Source organism: Canis aureus, chromosome 11, assembly GCF_053574225.1.
Source record: "Canis aureus isolate CA01 chromosome 11, VMU_Caureus_v.1.0, whole genome shotgun sequence".
NCBI lineage: Eukaryota > Metazoa > Chordata > Mammalia > Carnivora > Canidae > Canis > Canis aureus.
Window position 1 is genome coordinate 67,582,209 of NC_135621.1, and position 12,943 is coordinate 67,595,151.

General features: G+C 38.1%; 1 pseudogene; it reads right to left on the minus strand.

Moving 5' to 3' along the window:
• Positions 1-332: 332 nt before the first annotated feature.
• Positions 333-4,564, minus strand: LOC144324417 (non-histone chromosomal protein HMG-14 pseudogene; annotated as a pseudogene).
• Between the last annotated feature and the right edge of the window lie 8,379 nt (positions 4,565-12,943).

A 12,943-nucleotide genomic window follows, 5' to 3' on the forward strand; every position in this document is an offset into this window, starting at 1 on the left:
GCATCCGCGGAATGTTAAACTGACAGTCAAGACAACTGAAGCTTCCCGCATTCAATATCCCACTGTTTTCTGGTTGTACCAAAAAATAAACAACCAGCCAATGATTTCACCTCTTTAAAAAAAACAAAGCATTACAGTTTAGAAATGGAATGAAGTGGGATTCCCTCCTTAAAATTTTCTAGAGCTAAAAAAATAATAATACATTTGTTAATGAACATAAAAAATTTCTAGAGCTACTAAAATACTTGCATTTACAAAATAGTTGATAAAAATATTTCTCTAGATTGTACAAGCAGGGAGATAGGGACCACTGAGAGGACATGATATAGGATTTAATCAGACTTGGCTTCTTTCTTTCCTGCTTCATCAGAGGCTAGCCTCTCCTCATTTTCATTTTCTTCAATTTCTGAAGTCTGTCTTATTTTGTTTCCTGGTTAGTCACTTGAGTCTGGTTTTCCTTTGCTCCCTTTTTCTCGTTGTTTGCAATTTTTTTGTCTGAAGACTTAGCCTTTTCTGTCTCCTTGTTTGGCTTCCCTTCCACTTTTGCAGTAGCAGGTTTGGCTGGCCACCTCGCCGACCTCGTCTTGGACTCCTCCTTCACTGCCCTCTTGGCAAAGCTGACCTTGCCCTTGGGTACCTTGGTGCCAGGGCAGGTGTGCGAGGCGTGCCGGTGGGCCACCCAGAGCCTTCACAAGGCTGGGCTGCCTGGCCACTGCCACTCCTCCACTCCTCCCACCGCCCAAGCTGTTGCCACCCTACCCTAATGTTTACATATACCTGTTGAAGTCCCCCTAGTAAAGGAGAAGTATGTGTTTGCCTATGAGATTTATAAATACAAATACAGAGATCTATGACTTTAAAAGGGACACCTTGTTTTCATGATCATGCTTGTTAATCTCACCAATAGGATTATTTGCATAAGAAATGAACATGTCATAGAGTTATTCATTTAAAAATAAGAACTACTTTCCCCAAATAAGTTGTTTCTTCATTATCCTAAGATTACCTGTGAAAACTAAAATTCAAGGAATTCCACTTCCAGAACAGCAGCTTGAGGTGCTACACAAATCTGTTCCCCAGCAAAATAACCATAACTGAAGAAAATTATTTTAAAAACCACCCCATTAAAGTCTCTGAAAATTGTCCTAAGGTCATACAGCAAATGAAGAAATATTTATTCAAGGAAATCTACTAAATTTCAGTACTGACAGTGAAGGTCTGTAGTGCTTGAGATACAACCTAGTCCTTCACTCCCCTTCCCCAACTTAGCTTTATGGAAGTTCTGCTTCAGGAATATTTGACCAAGAAAGCAGGGCTTTCTTCCTCTTAAGTTTCCAGTCAAGGGATTACTGTATCTCACCTGGAGGTGCTAATAGCAGCTCTTATCTCCTCCCTCTCTGACTTGCAGTCTATATTCCTGGTAAGTATAGCCAAGAAATTGAAAACTTCTTTCCTCTATGCACATTTTACTCATATGATGGAGGCTCTCCCCCAGGGACTGCAGACTCAGAATACTCAGGCCTCAACTGCCTTGCCTCAGGTCACTTGGAGGGGGAGAGCCAAGACAAGAATGCCAGAGGCTACCATCCCTATCTAGCATCCTGTTTGTAAAGCACTTAAAGGACATTTCCACCCTCAGCTCCAGAGCAGTGGCTCAATGATACTGCTTTGGTGGAGGGTTGGGGTAGGGGAGGCAGCCTGTTAGAGCAGAGAATTCAAAGCTCTTTCCAGAGAAACTAACTTTATTTCAACTGGCATAAGAAAGAATCAACAAACTTGAAGGTAGATCAATTGAGATTATATAATCCAAAGAACAGAGGGGGAAAAAAATAATGAAGAAAAGTTAACAAAGCCACAGAAAAATGTGGCTCACTGACATATGTGTAATGAGAAAATGTAGCATAAAAAGCAGAGAGAAAGAACCAGAAAATATATTAAAAGAAATAATGGCTGAAAATACCCCAAATTTGTTGGAAAATAATCTGTAAATTAATCTATACATCCAGGAATCTCAATAAACTCCAATGAGAGGGTGCCGGGTTGGCTCAGTCAGTTATGCATCTGCCTTTGGCTCAGGTCATGATCTCAGGGTCCTGGGATCAAGCCTCACATGGACTTCCTGCTCAGTGGGGAGCTGGCTTCTCCCTCTCCCTCTGCCACTCCCTCTGCTTGTACCCTCGCTCTCTTGCTCTCTCTCTCTCTGTCAGGTGAGTGAATAAAATATTTTTTTCTCAAACATGAAAGACATGAGACGCCTGAGTAGCTCAGCAGTTGAACGTCTTCCCTTGGCTCAGGGCGTGATCCTGGAGTCCAGGGATTGAGTCCCACATCGGGCTCCCTGTGAGGAGACTGCTTCTCCCTCTGCCTGTGTCTCTGCCTCTCTCTGTGTGTATCTCATTAATAAATAAATCTTTTTGAAAAATAATAAATAAATAATGAAAGACATCACAAGAAAGAAAAGTACAGACTAATATCTCTTATGAATATATATGCAAAAATCTTAAAATACTAGCAAGACAAAATCAGTGATATGAGCACAGAATCATATACCAGGACTAAGGGGATTTATTCCAGGAATGCAAGGTCAATTTGACATCTGAAAATCCATTATTTATGGATTTAATATAATATAACCCATCAATAAAGGACAAAAACCATTGAACATCTCAACAGACACAGAAAACGCATTTCACAAAACTACAAAAACCTATTCATTTTAAAACAACAAACTTGGAATGGAATGGAATCTTTTCAGCCTGACATTTATGAAAAACCCACAGGTAACATCATACTTAATGGTGAAAACTGAATGTTTTCTAAGATCAGGGGCAAGACAATGATGTCTGTTCTCATAACTTCTATTCAACATTGTACTGGAAGTCATAGTCAAGGAAATTAGACAATAAAATAAAACAAAACAAAATAAACTGCATATAAATTGGAAAGGAAGAAGAAAAACTATCTCTATTTGTAGATAACATAATCTTCTGTATGAGAAAATCCTAAGGAGGGGCACCTGAGTGTTGCAGTTGGTTAGGCATCCAACTCTTGGTTTCAGCTCAGGTCTGATCTCAGTCTCAGTCATGAGATTGAGTCCTTCGGTGAGCTCCCCATTCAGTGCGGAGTCTGCTTTGGTTTCTCTCTCACTGTCCCCTGCCCCTCCCCACCTCCTCAATTTGTGTTCACGCTCACTCTCTCTCTCAAAAATAATGAATAAATCTTTAAAAAGAGAGAAAGAGAATCCTAAGGAATCCACTAAAAAACTTTTAGAAGCAATAAACAAGTTCAGCAATTTGCATGATACAAAACCAATATGCAAAAATCAATTATATTTCTGTACAATAGCAATGAGCAAACCAAAAATGAAATGAAGAAACAATTCCATCTGCAATAGCATAAAAAGGTAGAATTAATTCTTACTATATTTTATAAAGTCACCATAAATAGTGAATTAGAATATTCCCATTTCTCCTAGGGAATGTATTGAGTTAGACTCCTACAAGCCTCTGGTCACATTTCATCAACTGATTAATACACACCCTCGTTTTTATATGTGTTTCTATTTAAAGGCATCTGATTTAATATATATTGTTGATTCCTTAGTTTTGAACTTATAGCCAACAGTATACACCAAGAATTATTATGACTTAATAACCAAAAGACTACCCAATTAAAAATGAACAAATGACCTGAATAGACAGTTCTCCAAAGCAAATATGCAAATGGCCAATGAATACATAAAAAGATGTTCAACATCATTAGCCATCAGGTAACTGCAAATGGAAAACACAGTGAGATACCACCCCACATTCACTAGGATGGCTGTAATCAAAATAACAGATAATAGTAATTGTTGACGAGGAAATGGAGAAATTGGACATTGCTTCATACATTGCTGGTGGAAATGTAAAAAGATACAACTACTTTGGAAAACCGTTTGGCAGTTCCTCAAATGATTAAACGTAGAATTACCATGTGAGCCAGCAATTCTACTCCTAAATATTTACCTAAGAGAAATGATAAATTAAAATATATGTCTGCATAACTTATTACATGAATAAATGTTCATAGCAATTTTATTCCTAATAGTCAAATGGGGATGCCTGTGTGGCTCAGTGGTTGAGCATCTGCCTTCAGTTCAGGTCATGATTCTGGGATTCTGGGATCGAGTCCCACATCAGGCTCCCTGTGTAGAGTCTGCTTCTCCCTCTGCCTGTATCTCTGCCTCTCTCTTTCTCTCTGTGTCTCTCATGAATAAATAAATAAAATCCTTAAAAAATAAAATAAATGAATGGATTAATTGTATAACATGCAAATTATATCTCAAGCTATTTTTTAAGCAAATGAGTTACAAATTTCCAAAAGGATGTTGATGAAATGATAATTCAAAATAATAAAGAAAATAGTGCTTTTAGATAACCTTACTTAATTACATCTATGAGAAGATTTGAAAAATTATTTAATCCTGTAAGATGTTTGAATGAGGATATTAAAAATATTGATTATGATATTTTTCCACTGGGTCATTTTCTCTCTTCCTTTTTTCTTTCACTTACCAAATCATGTTGTTATGTCTTTGTCTTACACTATATTGATTTCAAATCTATTTCACTTCAAATAGAACTCCATGAACAAAGGACACAGAAACCACTGAAGAGAATTATTTTACTCTACATATATAAGTTTAAGTCATTACACATTGATACAATATGAAAAATGATTCTAAGTAACAGGAACATAATAGGTCTCTATCATTTGAATCTACTCTCAAAAAATCTATTACATATTTAAAAAGTCTAATTTTTCTTACTTGTTTTATCTTTCGATTGGATTATTAATGGGAATGTGAACCCAGTCAGTCAAATGAAATTAAAGAAACTGGGGTTTTTAAAGATTTATTTACTCATTGTAGAGAGGCAGGAAGGAGACAGAGGGAGAGGGAGAGCGAGAATCTCAAGCAGATTCCCTGCTGAACACGGAGCCTATGGGGCTTAATATCACGACACTTAAATCACGACCTGAGTCAAAATCAAGGGCTAGACCCTTAACCTACTGAGCCAGCCAGGTGCCCCCAAATTTTGTTTTTAAAAACCTATTTGCCTGTGCTGTCTGAGACTTATGTACTTATCTCCATTGATTAGATCGAAATTCTCTAACCAAACTATGTCTTTTTCTTTCTAAACTCTCCCTTCAAAAAAAAAAAAAAAAAAAAACTCTCCCTTCATCATTAGTAATTGTCACAATTCCAGAGCTGTTAACAATTTGGCTATGCTTTGTGGAAGTCTTATTTTTATTTTAAGCTTATTTAGATCATTCCCCCAGGGTCTAATAACACTCGAGAATTTATGCAGGCTTTCTTTTATATTGTGCCCTAGAAACCGAAACTGAGATGGAAAAAACTTTATGAGGCAAATAATGTTTTTTTCCTCTCTTTAAAACTTGTATAGTTTTTATATTTCATCTCCCCAATTCCATGGATGAGGACTCTTTCAGGGCATCTGAGCATTGGGTCCAGCTATAGGATTTGTAAGGAAGGGATGGAGAGGAAGGAAAGCATGTTGTAAAGAGCCAAGAAGGATGGAAAAATATGTTCTGCTTAATGGGATTGGAGAAGACGGTTATGGAAAATGACAGAAAGGGGGAGCCTGGATGGCTCAGCTGGTCAAGTGTCTGCCTTTCTGCTCAGGTCATGATCCCGGGGTCCTCGGATCCAGCCCCACCTCGGGCTCCCTGATTAGGAGGGAGTCTGCTTCTCCCTCTCCCTTTGCCTCTCCCTCTGCCCATGCGCTCTCTCTCTCTCTCTGTCTCTCACATGTGCTCATTCTCTGTCAAATAAATGACTAAAATCTTAAAAGTAAAAAAGAAAGAAATGAAAAGAAGAAAGGAAAAAAGGAAGGAAGGAAGGAAGGAAGGAAGGAAGGAAGGAAGGAAGGAAGGAAGGGAGGGAAAGGAATGCTCTAAGCACTGTGAAGGCCTGTCTCTTCTTTTAGGAACCAAGAGATAGGAATCATAATGAAAGAAGAAAAGCAGACCCCCAAAAAAAGAGAAAGTGGTAGACAGCAGACTGAGAAGATCAGAAGTGGCCAGCAAAGGGTGGGGCCCTCAGGGACAACAGAGGAGCAATGAATCTCACAATCAACAAGACAGGTTGAGTCTGGCCACTGACAGGAGAGAAAGGGCCTGGAACATAAGCAGCAGGTGGAATGAACCTCAGCTTTGGGGAAGGTGAAGGCGTGAATGGGAAGGGAGTGGGGAGCAGTGTATACACCTGGATGCTTTGAGCGCTGAAGGCAGGGTGGTGACATGGAGAAAAACACGTGGAGGAAACATCAATGGAAGGCTGTGACAGATTGAGCTACTCATTCCTAATTCTAACATTTCCCTTGTTATTCAATTTTCATCTGGGTTACACGAGGTGGAAACAGCACGATACAAAAGTGTAAAGACAGGAAATTATAAAGAAAGTGGGAGGCAGTGATTAGATGAATTTTTTTAAAAGGTTTTATTTATTTATTTGACAGAGAGAGCACAAGCAGGGGCAGTGGGAGAGGGAGAAGCAGGCTCCCCGCTGTGCGGAGAGCCTGATGTGGGGGCTCAATCTCGGGATCCTGGGATCATGAGCTGGGCCAAAGGCAGATGCTGAACTGACTGAGCCTCCCAAGCACCCAGGGGTTAGGTGAATTTAGTTAAAATGAAAGATTCATATATACAAGAGAGTGGTGGCAGAAAAGACTGGAAATCTGGGGCAGAGTCAGGTTGTAAAAGTCCTCAGATATCAGTAAAGAACTGGGCCCCAGCAAGGGGAAAGGAAGGGTTTTCAGCCCAAAAGTGAAATGCTGAGTACAGGATTTAATGAAGATAAACTCACAAACAAAAGACAGAATGGGACGCCTGGGTGGCTCAGCGGTTGAGCACCTGCCCCTGGCTCAGGGCATGATCTGCAGTCTCAGGATCAAGTCCTGCATCAGGCTCCCTGCCTGGAGCCTGTTTCTCCCTCTGCCTACGTGTCTGCCTTTCCCTCTGTGTGTCTTTCATGAATAAATAAATAAAATCTTTAAAAAAAAAAAAAGAATGGAGGGAGAGAGAAACTAGAGGTGGAAAAATAAATTATAAAGCCGAGGTGTGTGCAGTCCCCTGCAAAGGCCCGAAAGATGTGTCTATGAGGTTATTCTGCTTCTGGGAATTTACATCCTAAGGAAATAATTATGTATAAGAAGATTTAACACCAAAGATGCTTATTGCAACATTATTATAAAACATTTTCCTTTTTATTTTATTTTATTTATTTATTTGAGAGAGACACAGATAGCAAGAGAGAGCAGGAGTGGGGAGGAGAGGGAGAACCAGGCTCCTCACTGATCTGGGAGCTGGACGTGGGGCTCATCCCAGGACCCTGAGATCATGACCTGAGCTGAAACCAAGAGTCAGACGCTTAACCAACTGAGCCCCCCGGGTGCCGCTTTTATAAAATGTTTCCAAGAACACTTTAAAAAACGTCTTTAGCAGCTAAATCTTTGCACACATTCTTCATTGTTTCAAAAAGTTCTATCTGCAGAGTAAAAATCTCTAGCCTTGCTAATGAAAATAAATCACTATGATCTTTCTTAGATACACAATATACTAATATGACCAACAAAGATATGTCTAGATAGATACACACACACACACACACACACAGTGCTATATAAACTCCTGAAGATGGAAATATCTATGTATTGCTCACATATATTAGTATTGGAATTGAGAAGAAATTACAATGTTCTATAGATATTGGAGGCTTCCCCCATGACCCCATTTAAATTTACATGGAAGCAGGGGATATTAGAGGAAATTACTTAATTTTTTGTATCTCTATCTCGTCTCTATGCTGTGAATTCAATGAAAGTTGAGACATAACATGATCCAAATAAATAAAGAAATATAACCTTTAAGTCTTCAAACAAAAGGCAGGGAATTTTTTTTTCTTCCCTCGTTGGGCCAAACGTGACCCAATTCCAGTGTTCAGCCGATCCCATGCAACTGGCTTCTCTTTAGATCACCTAAACCAATGACTGCTGCAAGGAATTATCCTGATTGAATTAAACCCATCAGAGCCATCCCTGGGAACTGGGGATGGCGATCCATCCATAGGCCCCCTTGAGTCTTATAGCTGGTACATTATTTACGAGGGGTGGATGGATGTTGGTAGAACGACTATGTTAAAGAAATTGAAAGCCTATGATAGCAGAGCTCAGGTGTCAAGGGAAATTGCACTGAATTGGAACAAAAGACTTTGCAGACGTGAGCATAGCACTGCCAACTGTGATTTGAGAAATCTCAAACAGATGAAATATCAAAAGACTGGACACACGTCAATAGTATTAAGGCATGGGAGAGGGATGCCGAGGAGCCCAACTCTGTCAACTAAGATATCGACTTTAACTATATGACAGTAGTTCTAATTTTTTGGTATTTGTGAGACAGTTTAAAAATTCTGCAGTTCTATTATTTTTCACATGATATCTCTTTGTTATGTGGGTTTAGTACTGCTGTGGTTCAAATAATTGTTTTCTTATCCCTAGCTGACAGTTTGTAATGAGCTTGTAAATGGTTTGTAATAAGAATACACTGTATTGGATTTTCTTTTCAATTATTTTTTTAAGTTTCAATTCCAGTGTCATTAGCATACAGTGTTATATTAGTTTCAGATATACAATATAGTGATTTAGCATTCTGTACACTACTCCTTGCTCATCACAATAAGTGTACTCTTTAATTCCTTTCAACTATTTCCCCTATCCCCCCACCCACCTCCCCTCTGGTAACCATCAGTTTGTTCTTTTAGTTAAGAGTCAGTTTTGGGGGTTGTCTCTTTCTTCTCCTTTTTTCTTTTTAAATAATTCTAATTTTATTTTACTTATTTATTTTTAAGTAGGTTCCGTGCCCAATGTCATGCCCAAGAGTCATATGCTCTACTGACTGAAACAGCAGGTACCCCTCTTTTTATCTTTATTCATTTGTTTCTTAAATTCCACAGATGAGTGAAATTATATAGTATTGGGGTCTCTTTGACTGACTCATTTCACTTTAGTATTATACTTTCTTGATCCACTCATGTTATTGCCATTTGGCAAGATTTCATTCTTTTTTGTGGCTGAGTAATCATATATATGTTTGATTATATACATATACATATATATACACACACGCGTGTGCACACACACACACACACACACAGACACACCACGCCTCGTTTATCCATTCATCTATTGATAGATATTTGGGTGGCTTCCATAATTTGGCCACTGTAAATAATGCCACAATAAACACAGGGGTGGGGACACCTGGGTGGCTCAGCGGTTTGGTGTTTGCCTTTGGCCCATGGTGTTATCCTGGAGTCCTGGGAACGAGTCCCACATTGGGTTCCCTTCATGGAGCCTGCTTCTCCTTCTGCCTGTGTCTCTGCCTCTCTCTCTCTCTCTCTTTCTCTCTCTGTGTGTCTCTCATCAATAAATAAATAAAATCTTTTTTTAAAAAGTCTATAAAATAAATAAGGAAACAAACACAGCGGTGCATGTATCTTTTCAAATTAGTGTTTTTGTATTCTTTGGGTAAATACCCAGTAGTGGAATTACTGGATCATATGGTATTTCTATTTTTAATTTTTTGAGGAACCAACATACTGTTTTCCACAGTGGCTGGACCAGTTGGCATTCCCACCTGTAGTACACAAGGGTTCCTTTTTCTTCACATCCTTGTCAACACTTGCTCCTTCTTGTATTAACTTTAGCATTCTGACAGATATGAGGTAATATCTCATTATGGTTTTAATTTGCATTTCCTGATGATGAGAGATGTTGAGCATCTTTTCATGTGTCTGTTGGCTATCCAGATATGTTTTCTGGAGAAATGTCTATTCAAGTCTTCTGTCCATTTTTTAATTAGATTATTTGGGGGTTTTGTGTCAAGCTATATAAATTCTTTATATACTTTAGATGCTAACCCTTTATTGGGTATGTCATTTGCAAATATCTTCCCCCATTTAGTAGGTTGCCTTTTAGTTTTGTTGTTTCCTTTACTGTTCAGAAGCTTTTTATTTTGATGTCATCCCAATAGTTTAATTTTGCTTTTATTTCCCTCACCTCAGGAGAAGAGAAGAAAATGTTACATATAGCCAATGTCAGAAAAATTACTACCTATGTTCTCTTCTAGGATTTTAATAGGTTCAGTTCTCACATTTAGATCCTTAATCCATTTTGAGTTTATTTTTGTATATGGTGTAAGAAGGTGGCCCAGTTTCATTCTTTTGTATGTAGCTATCCAGTTTTCCCAACACCATTTGTTTGAAGAGACTTTTTTTTATTATATATTCTTGTCTCCTTTGTCAAAGATTAATTGACCATATAGTTGTGAGTTTATTTGGGGGATCTCTATGCTGATACCACAGTGTTGTGATATATATTAAAGCTTTATAGTATATCTTGAAATCTGGGGTTATGATTCCTCCAGTTTTGTTCTTCTTTTTCAAGATTGCTTTGGCTATTCAGGGTTTTTAATGGTTCTATACAGTTTTTTTTCTATTTATTCTAGTTATGTGAAATTTATTTTAGTTTTGTGAAAAATGCTGTTGGTATTTTTATAGGGATTGCATTAAATCTGTAGATTGCTTTAAATAATATGGACATGTGCATGTAATAGTTTTCCATTTGTTTGTATATCTTAAATTTCTCTTTAATCAGTGTTTTATATTTTTCAAAATATAGGCCTTTCACCTCCTAGGTGTTTTATTATTTTAGGTGCAATTATAAATGGATTGTTTTCTTAATTTCTCTTTCTGCTACTTCATTATTAGTGTATAGAAATGCAACAGGTTTCTGTATGTTAACTTTGTATCCTGCAACTTTACTGAATTCATTTATCAGTTCTAGTAGTTCTTTGGTGGAGTCTTTAGGGTTTTCTATATATAGTATCATATCATCTGTGAATAGTGAAAGTTTTATTTCTTCCTTACCAATTAGGTTGCCTTTTATTTCTTTTTCTTGTCTGATTGCTGTGGCTAGGACTTCTAGTATTATGTTGAATAAAGTTGGTGAAAGTAGACATCCTTGTCTTGTTCCTGATCTTAGGGGAAAAGCTCCCAATTTTTTACCATTAAGTATGAGGTTACCTGTGGGCTTTATTATGTTGAGGTATGTTCCCTCTAAATCTACTTTGTTGAGGGTTTTAATCATGAATGGATATTATAGTTTGTTAAATGCCTTTTCTGCATCTATTAAAAGGATCATGTGGGTTTTAACCTTTCTCTCATTAATGTAATATATCATGTTGACTGATTTGTAAATATTGAACCATCCTTGCATCCTGGGAATAAATCCCACATGATGATGGTGAATGATTTTTTTAATGTATTGTTGGAGTCAGTTTGCCAATATTTTGTTGAGGATCTTTACCTCTGTTTTCACCAGGGCTATTGTGCAGTTCTCTTTTTTTGTAATGACTTTATCTGGTGTCAGTATCAGGGTAATGCTGGCCTCACATAACGAATTTGAAAGCTTTCCTTCCTCTTCTATTTTTGAAATAGTTTAAGAATAATACTTCTTTAAATGTTTGGTAGAATTCACCTGTGAAACCATCTGGTCCTGGACTTTTTTTATTGTTGGGAGTTTTTTGATTACTGACTTAATTTCATTGCTGTTAACTAATCTGTTCAAATTTTCTGTTTCTTCCTGATTCAGTTTTGGGAAGTTAAATGTTTCTAGAAATTAATCCATTTCTTCTAGGTTGTCCAATTTGCTGGCATGTAATTTTTCATAACATTATCTTATAATCCTTTGTCTTTCTGTGGCATTGGGTGTTATTTCTCCTCTTTCATTTCTGATTTTGTTTGAGTACTCTGAAATTTGTTTATTTTGTTTATTTGAGTCTCTTTGTTGTTGTTACTATGAGTCTGGCTAAATGTTTATCAATTTTGTTGATCTTTTCAAACAATCATCTCTGTTTTCATTGATCTGTTCTATTGTTTTTTAAGTTTCTATTTTGCTTATTTCTAACCTAATCTTTATTATTTCCTTCTTTCTACGGGTTTTGAGTTTTGTTTTTTTTCTTCTTTTTCTTGCTCCCTTAGGTATAAAGTTAGATTGTTTATTTTAGGTTTTTCTTGCTTTGTGATATTTATATTGTTACAAACTTCCATCTTAGAGTAGCTTTTGCGGTGTCCCAAAGATTTTGGACTACTGTGTTTTCATTTTCATTTTCACTTGTCTTCATGTATTTTTTAATTCCTTTTTTGATTTCTTGATTGACCCATTCATTGCTTAGTAGCACTTTATTTAACCTCCATGTATTTGTGTTCTTTACCCACAGCCCACTGTTGAGGGTGCAGCTGGACTGCCTTATCTACTTTGGGGTGTGCTGGTCTCTATCAGGGCTGCTTGCACACTGCCACGGTTGTGGCACTGCTTTGGATGGCTCCAGCCCAGGGCATGTTGGAGGAGGCAGGTGTGCAGAAGAACTTGAGGCACTGTGCTGGTATTAGCAAGGTTTATGCCTGCTTGCTTTGGGAACAGGACTTGCAGCTGGCAGGATCAAAGCCGGCCAGATTGGAGGGGGTGGACGTGCAGAAATATGCTGGGACGGGATGCTCAGTATTAGCAAGGTTTGCCCAGGTCTGCTATGGGAGGGGATCTGGAGCCAAGGCCTGGCTGGAGGGGGCATGTTTGCAAAAGAACACAGGGTAGGGTGTGTTTTTAGCAATTTAGGTAGCAAGTGTTAGCACTGTGCTAGTTCCCATGTATCTAGGCTTGGGTGGTGATGGGGGAGGTAGGAAATGGCATGTGCCGGCTCCTTTGTTTCTGAAGAAGACTCCAAGCACCTGCTCCGAGGCTAGTGAACAAATTTCCCTCCCGTATACCCCAGGAAATTTTCAAAGTCCTGCTTCTATGCTGTATCTCTGCATATTGCTCTA